The sequence below is a fragment of the Calonectris borealis genome, chromosome 22 (assembly GCF_964195595.1).
Source record: "Calonectris borealis chromosome 22, bCalBor7.hap1.2, whole genome shotgun sequence".
NCBI classification, from domain to species: Eukaryota; Metazoa; Chordata; class Aves; order Procellariiformes; family Procellariidae; genus Calonectris; species Calonectris borealis.
In genome coordinates, this window is record NC_134333.1 from 1027297 (window position 1) to 1052048 (window position 24752).

The window sequence follows — 24752 nt, forward strand, 5'->3', positions numbered from 1 at the left end:
GGGACACTGGAGGGGCCCAAGGACTGGGACAGGCACTGGTGAACAGAGGCCCTCATCATTCCATCATGGATGGAAATGACTGGACAACCAAAGGGAGACTGGAGGACTGGGGGCAGGGAGTCCCCATTACCGGTGGCTGTTGCAGTGATGGCAGACCTCAGCTGCGATGGCTTCCTTGTCAGGGGGTAGCCCGGCCATGAAGATGAAGAGGTGGGAGACAGGGGACTTGAATAGTGGGGCCCTGCACAGGATCCCCAAAATGGGGAGAGCAGGCCCCTGAAATGGAGAGAGGGGCCCAGGAGAGAGACCCCCTGTAGACAGACTACCCCGGGGAGAGCTATCCACTCAGGGACAGAAACCCCCAAAGATATAGACCCACTTCTCCCTTCCCCCACACCGCACACTGTCCTTCTTGTTCCCTTGTGACCACCCTGTGCTTTGGGTGGCTCCTTCCACCCACACTCCTGTGTCCTCTCTCTCCTCCTGGGACACCCGTTCCTCCACCCCTCCATGACCCTGCACCCAGACCTGGCGCATATGCCCGCGGGGGCGGGGGGTATTGTAGATTGAGCGGAGGGTTCCCAGCAGATTGGTGTCACCCAGACTGGAGCCGGGGGAGGGGATGCGCCGCACGGCCTCGGTTACGTTGTCCTGAGTATATTCAACACTACCTGCAGAGAGCACGGCATGTTTGGAGAGCACATTGCTCTACGCCGGTCCTAGAGCTCCCTGAGACCCTGCCCCATAGCACTTGCCACAGCTCTGCCCTCGGGTCCTCTGCAAGTCCCTGCCCCATAGGAGTTCTTGAAGAGACCTGGCTTCTAGTTCCTGCAAGACTCTGCTCAGCAGAACCCCAAGAGGTGCTATCCCATAATGCCACAAAGATCCCATCCCCAGAATCCAGCCCTGCCCTACAGTACCCAGTCGTGCCCTCCAGCACCCAACCTTGCCCCATACCAACCAGCCTCAGGGATGCTGGGTGCCAGCATCACCAACACCATGGGATCACCAAGCAGGGAGCATGGAGGAGGTATGGGGTGGGATGAAGGCCAGATAGGGACCCCACTCCTCCTCCTGGTTCTGATTCTCATTGTGCTTTCAGCTTCCTCCACCCCAGAGCCTGCGACGTCCCACACTGGTGCCTCAATACCCTACCGTACTGTCCAGCAATTGCGCAGCCCAGTGCCCCATGTATTCCAGTCCAGTGCCTCCAATACAGCTCCCCAGTGAGCCCTAGCACAGAACTTCCCCTACGCATGCTGCTATATCTGATACCTCACCACCGTGTCCCCAGCACCCCACGCTGGAGCCCCAGGACCCAAACTACCCCATCTGAATGCCTCCCATTCCCATCCCAATGCCCAATGATATCTCGCCCCCCCGTGCCCCAATGCTTCCTGCAACCCAGAGGTGCCCCCATCTTCCCTCCCCAGCTGCACTCACCCGAGGGGCCCCAGGGTCTCCCTTCTCCACCACGGCACTGACTGCAGCAGGGTCTCCAAAATACACCAGCAGCTCCAAATCATGCTGACCTGGGGGGCTGCCAGCCAGTGAGACCTGGAGAAGGGTGCCTGGTCATACGCAGGAGGAGGGGACCAGACCCAGCATTGGGCCAGGAGCACAGGCACTGATCCCAGTGCATCCCCTTTTTCTCAGTGGTGACAGCCCCGCTCAGCTGCCCCCGGGATCCTGGCACTCAGGAGGGCATCCCTGTGCAGTGCTGCGGTCCTGGGCAGTGTAGGTCAAAGGGGGGCGGGGGAAGTTGGCCTGGACATTGGCCACTCCACGGGGTGACTGCAGGCTAGCGGTGAGCAGCAGGCTCTAGGGCAGCTTGCTAGTGAGACAATTCCAGGCTGCAAGGAGAAACATGGCACTGGGGAGGGCAAAGGCTCTTCCTGCAGGCGTGGGGCGGGGGCAGGACCTGGCATCCATATATAGGACATACGGAGAGAATTGGGGGTTATCAGTAAGGCGTATGGAGGGGTGCATGAGTCCGTTCATGGGAAATGTGTGTGGGAGGTGTGGATCCCCTCATGGGGCACAAGGAAGCATACGTGGACCTGTCCGGGGGCTGCATGGGGGAAAAATGTGGGTCCCCCTGTGGGTGCAAAGGGAAGTTGCATCGCGTCTGTTTGTAAAGCACCGGGGGAGTCTGTGACCCTTCTGTGGGGTGTGTGACTGCGAGGGCAGGTTCCTCGTGGGGTCACTCACCATACAGGAGTGTGTGGGGATGCAGTGTGGGTGGCAGCACAAAATGGGCTGCTCCATCTGGCTCCCGTGGCAGCTCTTGGACATAGCGCAAGGTCACGACCACCTCCCTGCCAGGCGACAGGGTGCCCAGGAAGCAGGCAAACACCTCGCCCGGATACTTAGACTGATCCTGAAGGCATTCCAGATTCTCCCAGCCTCCTGTAGCCTCGTGCAGCTGCTGGGCCTGGGTGGGAAAGGGAGGGACAGAAAGCTGATCACCAGGCAGGCCATGGGCTGCTCATCCCATGCCCCTCTGGCAGTTCGCCCATTCGTCCCTGGATGCTGGTACCTCATCCCGCAGCATGGCCTGGACCTTGGCATCCTCACTGCGGGCCTGGAAGGAGTAGATGGCCATGTGGGGGCCCAGGGGGAAGGCGAAGAGGACTTCTCTGGAGATCTGACTCTTGTTCTGGTAGATGAGTTCAGAGGCCACGTCAGCCACACAATCCTGGATGGCAACATCCACCACAGCACTACACAGAGGCACTGTGCACAGGGGTATGCGGAGCTCCTTCCCCAGCAAAAAGGATCCTGTTGCTGTTGGGAGAGATGCAACCTGTCCATCAGCAACATGAATGACACAAGGAGGTGGTTGGGGCTGCTTCAAGTACGTGGCTGTTCCCGTCCTGGAAACCGAGACTAGGTGACCAACGTTACTGAGGGTCTAGAGTGAGCCTGCCATGGAACAGTGTCTCCCCCCGCCCCCCAGTCTCCCTTTTTCCCCAGACCTCTGTTCCCCACCTGTTTCCTGTAGAGCTCTTGGCCATTCCTTCTTTCACTCTGGGAAGGTCCAGCCCAGGTATTTTCCCCCAAGGCTGCCTATCCTTCTCCTTTCTTTGTCCCCCTTTGGGAGCATCCCCCATCCCCCAGATGTCCCTCAGCTCTCTGATCCCCAGCTCACTGTCATAGGTGCAGGATTCTCCTAGAAGTCCAAAGCTCTGACGCCACATTTCTGGAGACCTGCAGACAAGAAGGGTCTCCTGTAAGAGGAGAGATCCACAGAAACCACCAGGAAGCCCCTATCTGGTGAAGATTCCTTGCCATTTCCCCAGTCCTACACACATAGCTGGAAGCCCCAACCCACCAGGTACAGACAAAGCAAACCCAGGGATTCAGAAATCCCTGTTCATGAGCACTGGGACGTCACCAGGAGCATCTCTGCATTGAGGAGGTCTGCACCCCACCCCCACCATGGGAGAATCCTGAAGCGAAATGAGGGATAGCAAGGGCAGATGGAGGGAAGGAGGTGTGAAAACAAGGGTGGATGGATGGATGGATGGATGGATGGATGGATGGATGGATGGGACTGTATTGGGATGGACATGTATTGGATCCATGGCTGGATGGACAGATTGGCTGACAAGGTCCATTTTGGGACAAATGGATGCATAGGTGGACAAACAGGGACACATAAGAATTTTTGTTGAAATGGTTGAATAGACAGGTGGAGGGGTCCATTTTAGAAGAGATGGGCAGGTCCCCATCACAAACGGTGGTGTGTGAATGTAGCTGCACAAGAGAGAGCACCTGCGAGGGCAGGTTGAAAGTCCAGATAATAAGGGGGAACATGTTGGAGAGAGAAGTGAGGCCAGGGCAGGTATTCCATGGCCGCAGAAGAAATCCCAGAAAGGCACTGGGGGGAGGGTGCAGTTCACGGGGCTGTCTTCTGGCCAAGAGAAGGAGGTGACAGGGACCGCCCTCCACCCCAAACCCATCCACATAAGTCTCTCTGGTTCAGACACATTTGCCTCAAGTTCCCCAGTTCCTGCTCGGGGGTGACAGGGTGGGGAGCACCAGAAAGATCCCCACCCCACCATCATGCTGACAGGGTGGGCAGACAGAGCAAGCAGGGTGCAAGTCCTTGGGGGAGCAGGGGTGAGGGATGGTCAGAGGGATGGGCTGAACAGGGGCAAGGTCTCCCCAGTGAACAGGGACAGTGAACAGAGAATAAGGACAGAATAACAAAGCCAGGCAGAAACAAGCAGACACTCACCAGAACCACGGCCAGAGTCAGCAGGGACGGACTGACAGTCGGATGGACGGAGGGAGAGCTGGAAGAGGAAGGGGGGAGAGTGAGGGGCAGGCGGATGAGAAACGGGCAGAACGGGGGGTGGAGGGACAGAGCAAGAGATGCTCGGGCAGACGGGAAGATGCAGGGCTGGGTAAGCAGAGGAATGGCTGCGATGGAGAGAGCGGCGGAGGGGCGGGCGGACGGACAGACGGACGGAGGGCGGGGAGGCAGGGCCGGGGGGCAGAGACACCCCCACCCCCAACCGGGATCGCTGCAAAGCTCCTCCCGAGCACCCCCGGGTCCCCCGGGGGCCGTGGGGGCAGCGGGGATCCGGGATGCCGGGTAGCCTGGGAGGCTGTGGGATGGGGAGGGCAGAGGGGGCACCCCCGGGGGCGGGGGTCTGGCCGGGGTCCCTCGGAAGCCGAAGGGGCGAGTGGGCGGGAGCGTCTGCCACCCGCGCTGCGGGACGCCGCCCCGCATGAGCTGCTGCAGCCCCGGCAGCGTCTGCGCTCCCTGCCCCGCCAGCGCCCGGGCGGGGAGGGCGTCCTGGGCGGGGGCAGCGTCCCTCGCCGCCGCAGGGTGCTCCGGGCACGGCCAGGGGAGGGACCGCGCATCGCTCGGCGGGACTGCTCCTGGCCAGGCGGAGTCTGCCGGGCCTCCCCGCCGCCAGCCCTCCCGCTCGGTCCCACCTGGATGCAGCGGGCAGCAGCTGCCAAGGGCCCCTGCAGCCGGGGCAGTGTCCGTGTGCCCGAGGAGGTGGCTCTCGCCCTCCAGGAACCTGTCCCCCTGCCAGGCCTGCAGCACTGGCTGCAGATTCGGAGGCTGGGCGCAGGTCCCTACACTATGCCTACTTAAATGCCTCTATGCAAACACACATAGCATGGGGAATAAACAAGAAGAGTTAGAGACGTGCGTATGCCTGCAGGGCTACAATCTTATTGCCATCACGGAGACGTGGTGGGATGCCTCCTATGATTGGAATGGAAGGATACAGGCTCTTTAGGAAGGACAAGCAGGGGAGACGAGGAGGGGGTGTCGCCCCCTATGTCAATGACCGGCTGGAGTGCATGGAGCTCCACCTGGGGATGGATGAGGAGCCAAATGAGAGCTTATGGGTCAGGATTAAGGGAGGGCAGGGACAGGTGACATTACGGTGTGGGTCTGCTACAGGCCACCTGACCAGGAAGACCAACCGGATGAGGCCCTCTATAGACAGATAGGAGCAGCCTCACGTTCACAAGCCCTGGTCCTCATGGGGGACTTCAACCACCCCGTTATCTGTTGGAGGGACAACACGGCAGGGCGTAAGCAATCTGAGAGGTTCCTGGAATACGTCGATGATAACTTCCTTCTCCAAGTGGTAGAGAAGCCAACGAGAAGAGGTGCTATGCTGGACCTTGTTCTCACCAAGAAGGAGGGGCTGGTGGGAAATGTGAAGCTCAAGGGCAGCCTTGGCTGCAGTGACCATGCAATGGTGGCGGTCAAGATCCTTAGGGCACCGAGGAGGGAGCACAGCAAGCTCACTACCCTGGGCTTCAGGAGAGCAGACTTTGGCTTCTTCAGGGATGTGCTTGGTAGAGTGCCATGAGATAAAGCCTTGGATGGAAGAGGGCCCCAAGAAAGCTGGTTAATATTCAAGGATCACCTCCTCCAAGCTCAGGAGCGATGCATCCCAACAAAGAGGAAGTCAGGCAAAAACACCAGGAGGCCTGCATGGGTGAACAACTGGACACACTCAAATACAAAAAGGAAGCCTACAGAGGGTGGCAGCAAGGACAGGTAGCCTGGGAGGAATACAGAGAAATTGTCCGAGCAGCCAGGGATCAGGTCAGGAAAGCTAAAGACCTGATAGAATTAAATCTGGCCAGGGATGTCAAGGGCAACAAGAAAAGCTTGTATAGGTACGTCGGGGGTAAAAGGAAGATTAGGGAAAATGTGGGCCCTCTCTGGAACAAAATGGGATACCTGGTTACCCGGGATATGGAGAAGGCTGAGGTACTCAATGACTCTTTTGCCATGGTCTTCACTGGCAAATGCTCAAGACTCAGCGCCCAAGCTGCAGAAGGGAAAGGCAGGGACCGAGAGAATGAAGAGCTGCCCACTGTAGGAGATCAGGTTCAAGACCATGTAAGGAACCTGAAGGTGTACAAGTCCATGGGACCCAATAAGATCCATCCACGGGTCCTGAGGCAACTGGTGGATAAAGTTGCTAAGCCAGTATCCATCATATTTGAGAAGTCGTGGCAGTCCGGTGAAGTTCCCGCTGACTGGAAAAGGGGAAACATAACCCCCATTTTTAAAAAGGGAAAAAAGGAAGACCCAGGGAACTGCAGGCCAGTCAGTCTCACCTCTGTGCCTGGGAAGATCATGGAACAGATCCTCCTGGAAGCTCTGCTAAGGCTCATGGAGGACAGGGAGGTGATTCGAGACAACCAGCAGTCTTTACCAAGGGCAAGTCTTTACCAACCTAGTGGTCTTCTATGATGGACTGACTACATCAGTGGACACAGGAAGAGTTACCAATGTTGTCTATCTGGACCTCTGTAAGGCCTTTGACACGGTCCCCCACAACATCCTTCTCTCTAAACTGGAGAGGTATGGATTTGATGGGTGGACTGTTCAGTGGGTGAGGAATTGGTTGGATGGTCGCATCCAGAGGGTAGTGGTCAATGGCTCAGTGTCCAGATGGAGATCGGTGATGAGTGGTGTCCCGCAGGGGTCCATATTGCGACCAGTACTGTTTAATATCTTCATCAATTACAGACAGTGGGATCGAGTGCACCCTCAGCAAGTTTGGAGCTGACACCAAACTGAGTGGTGCTGTTGACACGCCTGAGGGATGGGATGCCATCCAGAGGGACCTGGACAAGCTCGAGAAGTGGGCCCATGTGAAACTCATGGGGTTCAACAAGGCCAAGTGCAGGGTCCTGCACGTGGGTCGGGGCAACCCCCATTATCAATACAGGCTGGGGAATGAAGGGATTGAGAGCAGCACTCCCAAGAAGGACTTCGGGAAATGGTGGATGAAAAGCTGGGCATGAACCAGCAATGTGCACTCACAGCCCAGAAGACCAACCGTATCCTGGGCTGCATCAAAAGAAACTTGGCCAGCAGATCGAGGGAGATGATTCTGCCCCTCTACTCTGCTCTGGTGAGACCCCACCTGGAGTCCTGAGTCCAGCTCTGCAACCCTCAGCACAAAAACGACATGGACCTGTTGGAGCAGATCCAGAGGAGGGCCACAAAAATGATCAGAGGAATGGAACACCTCTCCTATGAAGAAAGTTTGAGAGAGTTGGGGTTATTCAGCCTGGAAAAGAGAAGGTTTTGGGGAGACCTTCTTGCAGCCTATCAGTACTTAAAGGGGGCTTATAAGAAAGATGGCGGCAAACTTGTTAGCAGGGCCTGTTGCAACAGGACAAGGGGGAATGGTTTTAAACTAAAAGAGGGTAGATTTAGACTAAATATAAGGAAGAAATTTTTCACAATGAGGGTGGTGACACACTGCACCAGGTTGCTCAGAGAGGTGGTAGATGCCCCATCCCTGGAAACATTCAAGGTCAGTTTGGATGGGGCTCTGAGCAACCTGATCTAGTTGAAGATGTCCCTGCCCATGGCAGGGGTGTTGGACTAGATGACCTTCAAAGGTTCCTTCCAACCCAAACTATTCTATGATTCTATGATTCTATGATTCTATAAAATGATTCACACCCCTGAAGTACGTTTTTTCTGCACTGACTACAGTATGACTCCAGAGGACCAGTACAAACAGAACGGTTTAAACTGTGGCTGTCTACATTTGGGTGTAATTGTTGGAGAATTTTTGAGGTTAACTAAACACACGTTTGTGCTTAAATATATATATAAAAAATTAACACTGCATTGGACAGTTCTACCACCATAAGCGGTTCTACAAGGAGTCTGCAAAGATGTGTCACAAGCTGATTCCTTATATCCACTTGCACCAGCACCGATCCTGTGAGTGGTCGCATGGGGCACCTCAGCCCAGCCATGGGTCCATCCCCCAGCCCAGCTCTGCTGCCCAAAGGTGGCCCCCGAGCTTGGGCCCCTGAGCCCTCCCATTCCAGGATGGCTGCAAGACAACTGCTGAGGCTGTTTCTTATCTCATCACCAGGGGAAACTTCACTCCCTTAAGGGAGTCATTCTGTCTCTGGCATCCCTGCTTCCAGCCAGTTTAACCCCTTCTGCAGCTGGGCCTTCTTGTCCTCCATGTCAGGTCATTCCTCGGTCACAAATTACCACTCTTACAGTGGTAACAGTTACAGTTTGAATTTCCCCTTCATAATCCAGGTTGTCATCCATCTCTGAGAGCAGAGGAAGAGCAGAGGGAACTGGAGGCAAGGGCAGGACAGGGCAGGGATATTTTGGGTTTGCTCCAGGTTTTTTTTTTCATTGTAAACCATCCTGGGCACACAAGCCATGGCACTGATAAGAACTGAGAGAAACCATATTTTTTCTCACCATAAATGAAACAGATTTGTCCAGACTCATGCCCTAAGCATAAAACCATTCCTATGAGTTTGCACTTCACACTCACCTGTGTGTGAAGGGCAGCTGTTGTTATATCTGCTATTCTGCAAATTGGCTGCCTTGATGGTGAAAAGTCATGAAACATGAAACAGGAAGAAGGTCAAGGTGTTATGCTCAGTTGTATAACACTGAACAACTTTCCAAGGACCCTGTGATTCATCAGACTCTCCACCTGCATACGGCAGGATGTCCCCACTCTTTTCTCCTGACCCAGTGTTCACCTGCATCATCTATCCTGTGACCTGGTCCCAAAGAAGGGAAACTCATTTCACTCCGTTTGGTGAGACAGTGCTCAATTTTTTTCTACTGGCATTAAAATGTTGGGACTGGTTATTTATGTAGTAGAGGGAAATTTGGAATTCCATCTGTGCACCTGTAATCAAAGGCTGGCAACAGCTCAACCTGACACATTATGAGGATTTCTAGTCACCTCTTTTTCAGCCTTAAGTTAGGTATTTAAAAAATGATCAATCTGTTTTGAAATGCGATAAATCAGATATTTGGAATTGAAATTTCAATCCTTCACCTACCCTTATCTTGGGAAGATACTAATCATTGGGCAACAACTTTGAATTCATACTTACTTTTGAACACGTAAGTTGTTAGAAACAGGTTGACTGCTGTAACACTAAGCTAGCACCCTGTCTCCATCCTGACAAAGAAAGAAACCCAAACCACAGTTACTGAATGTACTTCCACAGAAGAGAGATTAAGATACTAGGAAGGAAATGCAGACTGTTCCCCACCTCTAATAGTTTAGTTCCCAGTACATCCACTGTGCAAAGATAAACAGCATTTTAGGACTGCCTAGAATATCTAGACTTTTCTTAGGTGTTGCATATTCCTCTCACCATTGCCTTCATGAGAACCAGGATGGCATTAATCTATTCACTTGGAAGAAATGTGTGTTCTTCTCAACATGAGTTTGTAACCTTAAATCAGTCAGATAAATTGCATGGTATTAAATATCTATTTCTTTAACTGTGAAAGCACTCAAGTCAGCTCCCCGAGATGTGTACGCTATAAATGATAAAAATTAGCTGACCTAAGTCCCACTCCACATTATGGTCTGGTGATGACAGAGATCCGAATATAATGTCATTCCTTCTGACGTTATTGACCAACTGAATTACTTCACAAATGATGAAAGCAAACTGAGTCCTTATTGTTTTACATTGTCAAATAAATAAAGCCGTTTTCCTGGGAAGCAGGGCCTCAGCATGCATAGCAGTTGCTTGGGAAGACAAATGCCATAACCACAGGTGTCCCCATATCCTCTCCCCTTTTCCCCCAGCTTTCATTGCTGAGCATGACGTAATACAGTATGGAATATCCCTTTGGCTGGTTTGGGTCAGCTGTCCCATATCAAACGCTTCCTTCACCATAAGCATTTAATTAAGGTTATTCACCGTGGCTAATTTTGTCATGATCTATTCTAAAGAGAGTGACTGGCTCAGAGTTAGATATACCCTTTGTAGAATCTACATTTGATGGATAAATCTCACCACTTTTGTCTACAAGAGTTTAAGGATTACATTCAGGTGTCTGAACATTAGACATCTACAACGTAGGTGTTACAAACGGAGCTAGCTGCCTAGACAACCTGTATAGGCAAAGGAGAGAAGGTGCATTAGCAGACCACAATTTATTTGACCTACTTTAAATGTCTACCTCAGGTGGTGATATATTTCACCCTAGAAATGCCTGTTTCTAAATGAACTTGGAGGCTTGTACCTACATTGTAGATATTTTAAGTCAGAGGAATCCTACTCTGTGTGTTTTGATTTTTTTTCCTGTGACAGTAAAAATTAATGGAACCTTTAACACTATAGGGAAGTAAAACATGTCTGACAAATATTTAGAGAGATGAATTCTCCCAAAAAGAAATCTGTAAAAGTTTTGATCACAGTATGGTGATGGGTTTAAAATAATAAGAAAGCTACTGTTTAATCCAATAAAGAGAGGCAGCAGAAAAAGTGACACTGGGAAGAAAAAAGCAGGCAGGCTTTTTCTAATGATCTCATCCCACAGAACGGTGATTTAACTTCACGACAATAAAGAAACAAGCTGATTCTTTGGTTCTTCAGGTCACATTGACCTCATCTAACTTTAACTTTCCCAGAATTAAGAATCTAGGTGACAAGAATCCTCTGGATTCCATCTAGGTGGGATGGAAAGTAACAAACACCTCCAGATTGCCTTCCCATCTGAATATATTTGTAAAATAGTGTGGAGAAGAATCGTGGAGTCGGGAGTTTCGGCCAAGATAAGATAGGAATTCGGCCTGCACGCTGAGAACTAGCAGATGAGCACCTATGCCTGAGAAACCCAAGAATAAGCAGATCTGAGAACAGATGTGTGGATCATTGCCAACAGGAAGAGAGATTGCTTTTCTTAGTTTATAAGGGACACGAATCGGGTGATGGTTGGAGGAGACAGCAGGACCTCCCCGCTATGATAAAGGATATATACTCCTGTATTGTAACAATAAATGATTCTGTGCATGCTTGTGTGAGAGTCCGTGCAATCATACACCACAAATGGCGCCCGAACAGGGTTCGAAAGAAGAAAACTTGAGGAAAGAAGATAGACGCATCTGGTGGTGTACCCCTGTTGAGCTGGACGGAGGACAGGACAAGGAATAAAGATTTCGAGCTCGATTCATCACCGGTTACAGGACGATTCAGGTGAGCAGCCGCGGGGAAGTCATATGAACTTTGTATCTTAATCATGAGGCAGTTGGCATCTCAATTTGACAAGCTTCAGCGTGAAATATTTCAACATATTCTGAAAGAACAAGGCTTCAAAGTCGATCCCATACAGTTGGTGAAGCTTATTGTGTGGGTCCGGGATCACTGCCCTTGATTTCCTTCCGTGGGAACAGCTGTATGTTATGATTTCAAGCAATGGCAGAAAGTGGGGAAGGAATTGCAGACTAAACAGATTTTGCAATTAGAAATTCCACAGGGAATATTGATTACCTGGCGAGTTGTGTATACGGCTCTGCAAAAGTTGCGCCCTGCCGAGCAGGTGTTGCAAAATGTGACTGATCCAGCAATACCGGGGGGGAGAATCAAAAGATGGGGAAGATTCGTTTGAACTGTTGGCTCCTGATGAAACTGTAATGCCTCAGGCAGAGCCTGATCGTACACAAGTGGAGCCCCTGCTTCTGGAGAACGATTCAGAGCCAGACGATCCCTTTGACACGGGCTCGGTAGACCCCGAACGAGAGCCTGATTTAGACCCTCCACTCACGCCAGTTAAAGTAATGGCTCCATCCGCGCCAACAGAGGATGAAATTTTACAACGACAGAGACAAAAGACACTTTCTCGGTCGTCTATTTTAAAACCACCACCATTCGTGCCCCCGCTCCCGATGCATCAGCCTGTGAGCACGGCGGCCCCTCGGTGCGCCAGGGCGGGGCGCGCCCGCCTCCCTCCCCCCCGGTCGATACATCCCCCGCGATCGCCGCCCCCGTGGCCGCCCCGGCCGCCCCCCGCCGCCGCCCCGGGGCGTCGCCCCTCTCTTCCCCCCCCCGGGAAGATCCGCTGCGGGGATCCGCGCGCCCCCCCGCTCCTCGTTCCCCCGGGCGGCGGGGGGAGGGCCGGGGCGTGGGGCTCCGGCGGGCGGGCGGCGCCCGGGGCGAGCCCGAGATGGCTGGAGGCGGTGGCGGCGGAGGCAGGCGCGGGGGGTCTGCTGGGCGGCGCCGCCGGGACGGGGCGAGGCGGCGGGCAGCCGGGAGGAGCCGGCCGGAGCGTGCCGTTCCGGGAAAGCCGAGTCAGCTCTCAGCCTTTTTGAGCTGCCCTGCTGGAGAACGGAGACCGGAGGCGTATTAAAAATAAAATAAGATCCGGCAAGGGGCGCAGGAACCCTATGTGCAATTTTTAGATCGATTACAAACTGCTATACAACGTCAGATAGAGTCCCCTGAAGCAGCCGAGTTACTGCTCTTCCAGCTTGCAATTGAGAATGCTAATTCTGATTGTAGGAAGGCCATAGAAATCAGGCAAAGACTTTAAATGATTTCATCAGAGCATGTCAAATGTGGCGTCAGAACAGTTTAAAGCGGCGATGTTAGCGGCGGCATTGGCTCAACAACTAACGGTGGCTCGAGCGGCAACTAAGTGTTTTGCGTGTGGCCAGGAAGGTCATATTAAAAAGGACTGCCCCAAGGCAAAGCGAGGAACAAAGGGCCAAATTAAAGGTCCCGCTCAACTGTGTCCTCGTTGTCAGAAGGGATATCACTGGGGTAACCAATGTTGATCCAAATTTGATAAGGATGGTAACCCGCTCCCGGGACAGATGCAGGGAAACGGGAGGAGGGGCGCGAGGTCCAGCGCCCTGAGAACCTTCAACAGGACCCCGGTTCCAGGGGCAGTGGCTCAAGCCTCAACCTGGGCGCCGAATTCACAAGAAGTAAATGTCAGCAATTGTCAACCATCCATGTCCTTAAGCCAGCTACGCCCGGAAGCACCGGGTTGGATCTGGCCACCAGCCAATCAACAGTAATACGAGATCAATCTGTTAACACACTCCCCACCGGAGTGTATGGCCCTTTACCGGCAGGGTTTAGTGCCTTATTGATAGGATGTTCCTCAACCTCCAAGGCAGGGCTTTTTGTTCTTCCTGGGCTGATTGATACCGATTATACTAGGGAAATTAAAATTATGGCTTGGACTCCTACTCCTCCGTGTACTATTCCCGCTGGGGAGCACATTGCTCAGCTAATTTTCAAAGGGAGAAGGGAGATCCTATATTAGGCCAGCAGAGGGGGTCAGCAGGATTTGGAAGCACAGGTTTGCCTCAAATACTCTGGACTCAAAAGATAACTACGGGTCAGCCTATGTTGATGTGTAAAGTAAATGGCCGTGCTTTTACTGGACTGGTGGATACAGGGGCGGATGTCTCGATAATTCAGAGATCTGAATGGCCCTCTGATTGGCCATTAGTACAAGTTTTTGCTGCCGTTATCAGAGTTGGTGGTACCCCAATACCATGGCAGAGCTTGCATTCTTTACTGGTGGAAGGTCCGGAAAATAAACATGCCATGCTGAAACCCTATGTTTTAAATGTCCCATGCACCCTATGGGGACGTGATCTGTTGCAACAATGGAATGTAGCTCGTACGACCCATTTTTAATGAAGGCCACTGAAGTACAGCCGCGCCTGAAACTGACTTGGCTTACAGACAAGCCAGTGTGGGTTGATCAGTGGCCTTTGAAGGGTGAGCGGCTAGAAACAGCTTGGGAATTAGTACAGGAGCAATTACAATTAGGACACACAGTGCCATCCACCAGTCCTTGGAACACGCCTATTTTTGTCATACCTAAAAAATGAGGGAAATGGAGATTGTTGCAGGATTTGCGAGCTATTAATGCCATTATGGTATCCATGGGGGCCTTACAGCCCGGGACTCCAAATCCTACCATGATCCCTGATAACTGGCATTTAAAAATCATTGATCTCAAAGACTGCTTTTTTACAATTTATCTACACCCAGAGGATTGTATTCGGTTTGCCTTTTCTGTTCCTACAATTAACAACGATCGACCTATGCAACGGTTCCATTGGGTTGTTTTACCTCAAGGCATGAAGAATAGTCCTACCATTTGTCAAATAGTGGTGGGAGAGGCACTTTTGTCAATTTGTCAACGGTATAAAAATATTGTATTGTATCATTATATGGATGATACCTTGTTGGCAGCTGAGACAGAATCATATCTCTCTCAAATTTTTGAGTGTTTGTCCACAGAATTGCATCGATATGGATTTCAGATAGCAGCAGAGAAGGTACAGTCAGTTTCTCCTTGGAAATACCTAGGCTGGAAACTCTTCGAGTCGCATGTCTGTCCACAAGCCTTGCGGCTTGCTACTACTGTAAGTACTCTGAACGATCTACAGAAGTTGTTGGGCACAATCAATTGAGTGCGACCTCTATTGCGAATTGCCACTCATGAACTGTTACCTTTGTTCTTGTTGCTGAAAGGGGATCCTGATTTGGCATCCCCCAGATCTCTTTCAGAACCAGGCCAAGAAGCATTGCAACAGGTAATGGATAAAATTAATGATACCTTCGCACATCGAATCCGGCTATCATTGCCAGTTCGATTGTTCCTTATTTACCACTCTTTTCAACCATTTGCCTTACTGGGACAATGGGATGCTAGGATACAAAGTGAAAAGGATGCCTTACGCATTCTGGAATGGCTGTTTTTACCTCATTCCTTTAGTAAGACATTGACCACTGCAATTGAAATGATGTCTCATTTGATACCACAAGGTCGACTACGATGTAAACAATTGACAGGTTGAGATCCAGATGTTATGCATTTGCCTTTCACACGAGATGAATTTTGGACATTATTACAAAACAGCCTGGGTTTTCAGATTGCAATGGCGGATTATGTTAATTCCATAGAACACAACTTACCACGCCATCGACTTTTGAATTCCTTACAGTCTCTACCACTACAGCCACGCATACTACTAAGTTCTGTGCCTATTCCACAAGCGCAAACTGTTTTCATTGACGAATCTGCAAAAACAGGTAAAGCTGTAGTGGTGTGGAAGACGCTGGGAGGACGGAAAACTTCTGAACACCAAGTGGAGGAGGCAGATCAGACCGTCTGATCTTCGGATGTTACTTGTCTACCTGGATCTACGGAGGTAGTTGAATTAGCAGCTGCTGTTCGCACTTTTGAATTGTTCTCTCAAATACCACGTAATATAGTGGCAAACTCAGCTTATGTCATAGGCATAGTGCAGCGCATAGAGACTGCATTTATTCGGGAAGTAGATAATAAACAACTATTTTCTCTGCTAATACAGTTAGCACAGCTGCTGCGTGTTAGACGACTTCCATATTTTATTATGCATATCCGATCTCATACTAATTTACCAGGACCACTTGTTTCCAGTAATGCTGCTGCGGATGCACTCACTCTGATGGCAATCCTGCCTCACCATTTGGAGCAAGCAAAACTATCCCATGAGTTTTTTCATCAGAATGCTCGCTCCTTACGGAAGCAGTTCTCTCTTACAGCTGAACAGGCCCAGGACATCGTTCATGCTTGCCCGGATTGTCAGCAGCTCACGCCAATGCCAGTAGTATCTGCTGTGAATCCCAGGGGACTGACTTCCAATGAACTATGGCAGATGGATGTTACTCATGTTTCCTCCTTTGGTCGTCTGCGCTTTGTTCATGTGTCTGTTGATACCTTTTCTGGGTTTTTGGTCGCAACGGCTCATATGGGTGAACGTGCTCGTGATGTTATCAAACATCTTCTTCGATGCTTTGCGGTATTGGAGGTCCCCCGTAAACTGAAAACAGATAATGGACCTGCCAATGTTTCTAAATGGTTGTTATTGTTCTCACAGGCATGGGGCGTGTACCATGTTACAGGTATTCCGCATTCACCCACAGGTCAAGCAATTGTGGAACGTGCTCACTCTTCCTTAAAGCTGATTCTTGAAAAACAAAAAAGGGGGAACCCGCTGGGAACTACCCCTCAGGAGATGTTAGATAAAGCCACTTATGCATTAAATTTTTAAAATTTGTCAGGGTCAAAGCAGCAATATCATTCGGCTGCTAACCGGCATTTTCGAACAGGAGAGGTCACTGATGTATATCCGAAGGTATTTTATAAACATTTAGAATCAGGTCTATGGAAAGGCCGGTTCCCTTGCTTACCTGGGGACAGGGATAGGCTTGTGTTTCTCTTCCTACAGGCCCATATTGGGTTCCTGCGAAGAATGTCAAGCCAGTGCAGGTGTTGGCAGATGGCCCAGAAAAAGGACCCGAGGAGGAACAAGGAGAGGATGCTGCTCCTGCGACAGTAGGGTAATGCAGTCAGGTCAACATTAGTAATACGGTCCACAGTGCTGTTTTCTGCTCAATCTTGTCCCACGATGATACTATGGGGAATTGGCACTACCATGATGTTTCAACCTGTGGAAGCTCACGTTTATTGGGCACATGTGGTGGATCCTCCTTTTTTCCGACCTTTGACATGGTGGGACGCGTCGTTGCCAATTAGCAATAGTGATACTTTATGGTCAGGTGGTATTTAGATGCTATTGATAATGATACGTTAAGTGGTGACTCTGTTCCTGATTTTCCACAATGCGTTCTGCGGAAACTCTCATCGATCACACAATTTGGCTGGAAGCCATGCTTGGGAGAACAGCCTGGAGAACAAAATCTAACTGTTGGTCGTATTATAGATTGGGGTCCTTATGGGCGGCCTTAGTTGGGGAACACATCTGGGGACTACTTAGCTTATCACTATATACATAGCTCTAGTTCAAATCATCATGGAATGGAAAGGGTCCCTGCAAAGTCCCATTCACGGCTCTCATCACTGTCTTATTTTTATTCTCTTTTAAGCTAAAAACCATGGGAAGGAAGTCAGTCTCATGGTAGTTGAAAAGCTGTGTCTCTTCAGCAGCTCATCCTCTCTGGGACCTTCTTGTTCATTTACAGGGTGGGTCTGATGGGTGCCATGCTCACTCTCCTGATGATTAACAAATCCAGATCCCACATGCCTATAAACAAAGAGATTTAGGGTGTATTTCATCCCTAAATTTAGACTACTAAACACAAATATCTAAGCCTGACTAACTTGTCTGACTCCCTTATGGTGAGGGAAAGATCTCAAGACAGCATTTCATCTAACCCTAGTCATTTCCATTAGAATGAGATTAATCAGTCTTTGGAAGTGTTTCTTCTATATTTTGAATGTCTCGGAAATACAGGACTATTTTGTTTTGTCCAGCAAAGCTGGGATTATCTGGTGGAGTCACTTTCACCTCTCTTAGTAGTCAATGTAGACAAATAGACTCTTCCAGAAGAGTAGCTGGAGTGCCCTACTTTAAATGTTAACCTCAGGGTGGGGTGAATCATATCTATTGCTCTCCAGAAACAGGGGACTGACCCAGGTCTATGCATTTACTTTGTAGTCACCTGAATTTTGTGAGATTAGCTCTGCTGTGGACATCTCAGAAAGGATTCATCAGCCTGGACTGAGCATCCACGTTTTGTCACTGACCACCAAGCCTGTCCAAAGTCACATGAGATTACTTTCATTGCTTCTCATTACTTTTAAGCCTCAGTCCAGGCATGGACAAGATGAGGATGGTAGACAGGGATGCATTTTGGTCAGGGAAAGGAGTGGTTTCATGACCCTATCTCAAGACGCTACAGAAATCCTTGTGTCTTCTACAGAGATCTTTAAAGAAATGTAAGGTCCCAACTATGCTGCATTTGAGCAGCTCGGAAAATAAAGAAATCTTCATAAAGTTAATAATCTGGAGTCCCCTCCATTTCCCAGGATCATTGGAAGCCTTGCAGCTGAATGATATGAAAGGTCACAGCAGTGGCAGCAAACGAAAAGATACTGCTTTGGATGTTAACAAGGATAAGCATCTGGGGTAGGAAGGTATGTCTGAAGCTGAGCCATGACTGAGCACTGACCCACCAGAGTGAACATGTGTAATTCAAGAGATGTAAGATAGCAGATATGAAGAATATGATAGATGATTGCACTAACAGAATCACAGAATACTTGAAGCTGGAAGGGACCTCTGGAGATGGTCTAGTCCAACCTCCGTGCTCAAAGCAGGGTCAGCTAGAGCAGGTTGCCCAGGACTGTGTCCAGTTGGGTTTTGAAGAACTCCAAGGATAGAAGCTCTCTGGTCAACCTGCTCCAGTGTTTACCACCCTCATAGTAAAAACCAAAACCAAAACCAAAACAAAACCCAAGTGTTTTCTTATGTTCAGATGGAGCCTCCTGTGTTTCAGTTTGTGCCCATTGCCTCTTGTCCTGGCAGCGGGCTGCTAGGCCAAAGGAGCATCCCACACCCAGAGCAAAGCTGCAGCAGAGGACTGAGGGATGGCGGAGAGCAATGCAGCTCAGTGTGAATGTGGTGAAGGCTGCAGCTGCACCCTGCTGCTCCCTTCAGCTTCCATCACTACACTCAAAGGGGCTGAAAGCATCAGATTGCACGCGCAGAGGGACATGGCATGGAAGACGAATCCCTCTTCTGCAATCACCTGCCCAGGTTGACAACTTCTCTCACAACCAGGTGGAGATTTTGCACAGATCTTTTAGCAAAAAGCCAAAAGTTTCTTCTCAGTAGCAGCACACAGACGTAAGCAAGGGGAGTCACTTGTGTCCTGAGATTTTTTCCAGGATAAGAGTGACTTTGATGCTGGCTTTTTGCCCTCCTCAAGCTTGAATGCACTGGGGGATATTTTTGTATTTGCTAACACTGTGTGTTGCTTTTTATTCTCTGGTTGTAAATCCGTGTTATGTGTTTTACACATGTGGGATACTTGTTCTTTGTTCCCTTTGCCACCTCTAAAACTGGTTCTACAAGGCTGCATTTCTTTAGTGAACAGTAATTGACCAATGGTGGTTCCATGGCCTGCAGTGTGGGTATCTGCTCCACCGTGGGCCTCCACGGGCTGCAGGGGGACAACACGTTTCACTATAGGCTGCAGGGGAATCTCTGCCCCGGTGCCTGGAGCACCTCCTCTCCCTCATTCTTCATTGACTTTTCGTCTCTGCAGTTTCTCTCACCCCTCTCTCGCGCAGCTGCTGGGCAGTGTTTTTACCCTTTCTTAAATATGTTATCACAGAGGTGCCACCAGCTTCACTGATGGGCGCAGGTTTGGGCAGTGGTGCGTCTGTTTTGGAGCTGGCTGAAACTGGCTCTGTCTGACATGGGGGCAGCCCCTGGTCTCTTCTCACAAAGGCCACCCTGCAGCCCCTGTGCTACCAAAACCTTGCCAATTAAACCAAATACACTCCTCTCCATTTCATTTTTATTCCAGGGTCATAGATAATTCAGTCTACACAAAATAATAACGAGTTATTATTATCTACTCATTACAGAAATGTCACCAAGTCATTCTCCAAGCAGAACAAGACAAGTCCCAAGGCTTGCAGTGCTAACACAAAGTCTATGGCTTGCCAATTGCAATGCCAAGACCATACTTCTTCAGCTGCAGCACTGTGCCAACCACTCCCCACGTCAGGACTTGCAGTATAATTGTGGTCTGCACAAAACTAGCTTGGCTGCCTGCAGGCAGGACCAATTAACTCTACATTGGAAATCTTATTTATGGAGACTGAAGAACTGGCGTTTGCTTTCACACCACAGTAAATCCAGAGGCTTCCCCGACAAGAAGCGACCAGGGATGGATTCTCATCTTTCTCCTCTTGTGTAAATCCAGACTCATGCTCAGATCAAGGGGTCTGGAAATGGGCTGGCTTCCAGCCCCAAGGGTGTCCCCAGCACAGCTGTCCTGAGGCAACTGGACATGGGGTAGCCGCAAGCACTGAACACCACCACTCAGTGGCATACGTTTTAGGTCCTATTTACCAAGCAGGATGGCTATAGCAGGTGGACACTGATTTTTATTCATACAAACACGTCTGTGCAGAGCATGCACCACTCAAGGCTTCTGGTCCAACCCCCTGTGCGAACGTGCTGGTTTTGGCTAGGATAGAGTTAATTTTCTTCATGGTAGCTAGTATGGGGCTATGTTTTGGGTTTGTGCTGAAAACAGTGTTCATGACACAGGGATGTTTTAGTTATTGCTGAGCAGTGTTTACACAGCATCAAGGCCTTTTCTGCTCCTCACACCGCTCCACCAGCGAGTAGGCTGGGGGTACACAAGGAGTTGGGAGGGGACACAGCTGGGACAGTTGACCCCAGCTGACCAAAGGGATATTCCATAGCATAGGATGTCACGCTCAGCAATAAAACTAGGGGGAAGGCTGGCCACTGCTCAGGGATTGGCTGGACATCAGTAAGTTGGTGGTGAGCAATTGTTTTCATTTGCATCACTTGTCTTTCTTGGTTTTTTTCCCTCTCTCTTTGTTATTTTCCTTTTCATTACAATTTTTTATTATTATTCTTTTATTTCAATTATTAAACTGTTTTTATCTCAAGCCACAAGTTTTCTCATTTTTACCCTTCCCATTCTCTCCCCCCATCCCGATGCGGGGCAGTGAGCAAGCAGCTGTGCGGTGCTTAGTTGCCAGGTGGGGTTAAACCACCACAGTCCTTTTTGGTGCTCAATGTGGGGCTTGAAGCCACAGCCCTGAGATTAAGAGTCTCATGCTCTACTGACTGAGCTAGCCGGGGAACGGGACAGGGGCCGCAGCTGTCGGAGGTGTCCAGACCTGGCTGGTGAGCTGGCCTTTACATGTAGCGGTTCCACTGCGAGGACAGGCCTGGGCACAGTGCTGGGTGTAGGCAGGCGGTTCCCCAGCAGGTTATTGTTTCCACTATTTAAAACTTTCTAACAGAGACATGCAACATAAGCTGTCAATGGCTTCATTGGTTACATCACCTCAGGTCAACCGCTGACAGTTTCTCCATGTCCAAAGCTGCCATTACCTGGGTTATTATCACAGCCTGGTCTCCCTCTCCAAGTGTGCTAGAGAGGTGTGAAGTTGTGAAGAGTTCATCTGTGCTTCCTCGTTTCTTTTCTGCTCACTCAGGGCCTTGCAGCATGTCAGGTACAGCCCAGAGCTTTCAGGTAACCCTGTCCTGTAGCACGGATCTGTGCTTGGTTTGTCTACCTAGCACTTAACAGAATCATCTGGTGAGCGAGAGCTGGGCACATGAAGTTCAACACGGCCAAGCCAAGGTCCTGCACCTGGGTTGGGGCAATCTCCAGTATCAATACAGGGGATGAACGGGTTGAGAGCAGCCCTGCGGAGGAGAACTTGGGGATACTGGTGGATGAAAAACTGAGCCGGCAATGTTCACTTACAGCCCAGAAAGTCAACTGTATCCTGGGCTGCATCAAAAGAAGCGTGGCCAGCAGGTCGAGGGAGGTGATTCTGCCCCTCTACTCCGCTCTGGTGAGACCCCACCTGGAGTTCTGCATCCAGCTCTAGGGCCCCCAGTACAAGAAAGACATGGACCTGCTAGAACAGGTCCAGAGGAGGGCCGCGGAAATGATGCGAGGGCTGGAACACCTCTCCTATGAAGAAAGGCTGAGAGGGTTGGGGTTGTTCAGCATGGAGAAGGGAAGGCTCTGGGGAGACCTTACTGCGGCCTTTCACTACACACAGGGGGCTATAGGCAAGACAGAAAGACTCTTTAACAGGGTCTGTAGTGACAGGACAAGGGGCAACAGTTTTAAACTGAAAGAAGGTAGATTTAAACTAGACATAAGGAAGACATTTTTTACAAAGAGGGTGGTGAGACACTGGAAGAGGTTGCCCAGAGAAGTTGTGGATGCCCCATGATTGGAAAGGTTCAAGGTCAGGTTGGACGGGGCTTTGAGCAACCTGATCTAGTGAAAGATGTCCCTGCCCAAGGCAGAGGGGTTGAAAAACGTGATCTTTGAAGGTCCTTTCCAACCCAAACCATCCTGGGATTCTATGATTCTCACGTACCCGAGCAGCGTTTTTGGGCAGGCTTTGCCCTGTGACAGAAGCAGAAGTGTGGGGCTCCATCAGGTGCTGGTGCTCAGTATAGACTGCTGTCTATACTCATACCAAGCTGACTGCGTATGGAGAGTAGCTCCAGCTCACCCACCCTCCTGCCAGCACAGGCCAACAGAAACCAGCTGTTCATCTCCACCTTCCACCCTGTGAACCACAGGGATGCCTCTTCCTGTGCAAATAATTCCCGCTCTTTCAGATTTCCAGCCAGCTCCTCCCAGAAACCCAGCTCCTTCCTTGCTTAACCACAGGACTTGCCAAACGCTTCTATGCGCCCGATGGCAGGGGGTAAGAACACACCGAGCGGGGCATGGGGGAAGGAGGACAGATGGGCGGACGGGTGGAGCGATGGCTCCGGGTGTATGCGCAGACAGGATGGATGAGCCGGTGGACTGAACTGCCGGCAGGTGGGTAGAAATACCTCCAGCGTTTGTCCCTGCTTCGGAACAGCCACCGGCGCGCAGAGGTCCTGCCTGCAGGCTGGTGCCACCCTCTGCTCTGCAGACACAAGGCGGCAGCAGCCGGCAGCACAGGCAGCTCGGCGCGAAGCGAAGGCTGCCCCAGCTGCCTGCGGGCGGGCACTCTCGCCTCTCAACGCGCCCTCCGCCGCCTCTCGGGAGAGACGCCTCCAGTCCCGGGCAGCGCCGCGTCCCCGGGGCAGCTGCTTCTCCCGCGCCCTGAGGAGACGCGCAAGAAGGTCTCCAGAGGGAGGGGAGGCTCCGGGTGGCGAGAACAGCCCCGGCCTAATTCCCACCGGCAGAATCCTTCGTTTTCGGTCAGAAGTCCTGCAGGCCGCGTCGCTGGCATTTGTTTCAGCTCCGTTAGCGACTGACTAACGGACCGCCCCCACGAGTTCCTCCGAGCCGCCTCCCCACCCCTCCGGGCAGAGGCGACCCGCGCCCCCCTCAGCGTTCGCACCGGAGCTGCCCGCCCCGGCCTCCTGCGGCCCTCGCCCGGCGGGTTCCCGCCCCGCTGTGCAGCTCCTCGGGCTGTGCTCCTTCCGCTCCTTCTCCTCTGCGTTTCGGGCGGTTTTCCAGCACGTTTCTAAGCGGCCGCCGGAGCCGCCGCCGGAGCCGCCGCCGGAGCCGCCGCCGGAGCCGCCTCCTCCTGCCGCCCGCCCGCCCTGGCCCTGCGCGCTGGCGCGGGAGGGGTTAATGCGCTGGGGCGCGCGGGCCCTTTAAGCGCCCGCCGCGGGGGGGGGCGCGGGGGGGGCGCGTGCGCAACCGGCGCCGCTGGCGCGTGCGCAACCGATGCCGCTGGCGCGTGCGCAACCGGCGCCGCTGGCGCAGGCGCCGCCGGCCCAGCGATGCGGGCGCTGGTGGGTGAGTGCGGGCCGGCGGTGCCCCGCGGGTCGGTGCGCGGAGGCCGCTCGGCAGGCCGCGGCGGGGCGCGGCGTCGCTCAGGGGCGCTGGTGCGGGTGGGGGGCTTCAGCCAGGCCGCTGCCGGCAGCGGGGCGGGCGCGGGAGGCCGCCCGGCGGAGGGGGCTGGTCCTGAGTGGCGGCCCCAGGGCGCCGTGGGGCGCTGCGCACGGCAGCTGCGTGCGGGGCTCTGTGAGGGGGACGTAGTTTTGGGGGGGGCGGGCCTGGGTTGAGGGTGCTGCGGGGAGGGTCCGAAGCAGCCCCCCTCTCCGCCGCCCCCCGGGGCTGGGGGGTAGGACGTGGTGCGTGGCGGCCGGGCCCGGGGGGTGGAGGCCCTCGGGGCTGGGGTGCCGTGCGGGGGAGCTGGGCGGCGGGGGGCTCTGGGCCCAGAGTAACGTACCCGGGAAGCTGGCCGTGGTAATGGGGACGCCTGTGCAGGCCTCGGGATGCCGGTCCGGGTAGCAAATCTGCAACGTCCTGTCTTTCTCCTAGGTGGTGGGACTGGCTTTGTGGGCAGAGCCCTGACCCAGCTGCTGCGGAGCCGTGGGCGTGAAGTGACCCACGTCTCTCGACAAGGGGGCGAGGGTCGGATCCGCTGGGTATGGGCTGAGAGCGGTCACAGGAGGGAGAACGTGTCAGGGCTGAGGAACAAGCCCGCTTGCCCTGGCCTGCCACGGCATACAGGGGATCTGCAGTCTGGCTCCTGTGGACGTGCTCTTGGGCTGCTGGGTGCTCCATGGACCATGGTCATTGGGATGGGTACTGCTGTAGCTCCAAGGAGCAAAACCTTCTCCATTCACGCTTGTGCTCCAGGCAGTGTCGGGAAGGAGCTGGCTGGGGTTCTTAGGAGCCCGCCCTTGGTTGTTGGGAGGGCTTGAGCAGAGGGGAGGCTGGGTGTGTGATGCCTCTGTTACCCCTGCCTAGGAAGAGTTGTCCCACTCTGGACTGCCCCTGTGCGACGCCGTGGTGAACTTGGCTGATGAAATGTCCTCAACCCTTTCCGCAGGTAACTTGATCTCCCATAGTGCTGTTGGGACAAGGTGAAGGCAAGACAGCCCCGTGTCGTCAGAGAATGTGGAAGGGATCTGGGGAGGAAACAGGGTGTCCGGCAACCA

At 52.2% G+C, this 24752-nt stretch overlaps 3 pseudogenes; 2 read left to right on the forward strand and 1 right to left on the reverse strand.

Annotated features, from left to right (window-relative positions):
• LOC142091658 (von Willebrand factor A domain-containing protein 5A-like) overlaps positions 1–3200 on the reverse strand; it is a 39971-nt pseudogene extending 36771 nt beyond the window's left edge.
• LOC142091706 (von Willebrand factor A domain-containing protein 5A-like) overlaps positions 1–24752 on the forward strand; it is a 521312-nt pseudogene that overhangs the window by 155414 nt on the left and 341146 nt on the right.
• LOC142091600 (epimerase family protein SDR39U1-like) overlaps positions 23534–24752 on the forward strand; it is a 334998-nt pseudogene continuing 333779 nt past the window's right edge.